Source organism: Camelina sativa, chromosome 12, assembly GCF_000633955.1.
Source record: "Camelina sativa cultivar DH55 chromosome 12, Cs, whole genome shotgun sequence".
Taxonomy (NCBI): domain Eukaryota; kingdom Viridiplantae; phylum Streptophyta; class Magnoliopsida; order Brassicales; family Brassicaceae; genus Camelina; species Camelina sativa.
In genome coordinates, this window is record NC_025696.1 from 2,030,055 (window position 1) to 2,032,143 (window position 2,089).

A 2,089-nucleotide genomic window follows, 5' to 3' on the forward strand; every position below is an offset into this window, starting at 1 on the left:
AAAAAAAAAAAAAAAAAAAGATTACAAAATCACTAATGCGCGACTGATTTTTTTTGAAATTTTTGTTTGTTTTAAATTAAAGGCAACAAACAACAACACTCGTTTGGGGTGGGGACTGGGAGTGAAGAAAGAAAGATTGGGAAGGAGACGACAAGGGAGCAAGATGATTGGTGGGGGTGGGGGCCTGTTGTTTGTCACGTGCCGATAGTATTTGCCTATTTGGTGTTGCTGCTGCCTGATTCTGAATATGACCGTTGAGCCACTGATGGTCGTCACGTGCCTAAAAAAGTTCGTACACCCTGGCACTGTTTTGACTCTGATCCTGTCCTTTTCCCCCCGTCAGTTTTTGCACGTGGCGAGTCCACTGTCAGAGTTCATGTGGATCTTGTTTTTTTTTTTTTCAAAAACGAAATCCAAACGATGAATGATCTATGAAACGGTTTAGGAATATTGAGAAAGTCTCCTACTAATAATCCACAGAAAATTAAATTGGCCATTCTATAATTTTACTTGAGAAAGTATAGTATTATGTCTTCACATGTTTACCAAAAAAAAAAGTATTTTTAGTTTAAGTGAATGGGATAGTAGTGTTTAACAACCCAACAAATGTGTGAAGAGGGGTCCAAAACGACACCGTTTGAATAAAAACATAATTTAGACAATAATAGCGGTTAAACTCGTTTCGTTCGTGGACTTTAGCGGTGTGGCCTGTTAAGGCATGCGGCCATTTTAAAAATTCACTACATAAACGAAAAAAATATTTTAAAAAGCCTTTTATTTTTCATCAAACTTTTAAACGCCCCATTCATCACCCATGTGGTCCTGATTGCGTTGATATAGGCTTTATAAGCCCAATATTGGGTCAAATGTTCCAAGATCCAGCAGACCATGTGATCCTTTATTTACATATCCCATCCATGAAACACAAAATAGAAAAACAAAACTGATTTGGATTTTCGAAAACAATACATCTTGATTCTTCATATTATTATCTACCAAGATCCAAACCTAACTGATGTGTGCTGTAGATTTTCATGAATTATATTGTTACTTGTTGTTTTGAATAATAAAAAAAAAAATTGTGATTATCATGATTTTGGAGTTCACTTGGAACTTGGAAGATGTTCACGGCCACACGTTCAATTTTAAGCCAATGAAATTATATTTTCATAACCAACTAGTTTTAGAACTACCGTATTATTACTAAATAAATGATTACCATGTACGTGCAATCACCATTAATCAACTCCATGGCACGAATCTATCAACAATTGGTGTTTTTTTCTACCAAAAATTGTTTAATCATTTCAATAATAAACCCATCGGCTTCGTATGACTTGCAAAGATCAGTGCTTGCAGTTGTTAATTAAATCCATCAATGACGTTTTAACTTTTACTATCTTCTCATATATTATTATTAATTACCCACATTCATAGTTTCATACTATGACAGTACATCGATCCCTACTCTTTTCTTATCATAAATTATGATCAATCATCGTCTCTTTTTCTTCACGATTTCAAAAATCAATCTATGGGTCTTTCCAATTGTATAAGCACATGACATTAGTTACCATGTAACTCGTGTAAACCATAGTTGATCAGTGCTATAGTTGCATCAAAATATAAAAAATATCGATCTATCGACAAACAGTACGATCTTTGCTGTTCGTTAATAAGTCAAACCGGTGTTAACCGGACTCTAATACATTTCTTCATATTGGTCTAGCACGGGAACACTATAACATGCCATGCTTACATACATTTTGCTGGAGAAATTTAACTATTAAATAACCTTTTTCTATTTCTTGGAGGAGAAATTCTAAATTTACCATCCTATATATAAATTAATAGAGATTTTTAAAAAATTGTGAAAATAAAACTAAGAAATGTTGCAAAGAAGCTTGTGGATTACACTTCTAGCATAAGCATAATGAGAGAACTATATATTATATATGTGCCAGTTTTGTTTATGACGACGCATTATGTTAGTGGGCGGAGACAAAAAGGAATGAGTGAATCTCAAGATTGTTGCGTGATTAGAAAGAGCTATTATTTTCAAGTTAAAATTTCAATAAAATAGTTTTAT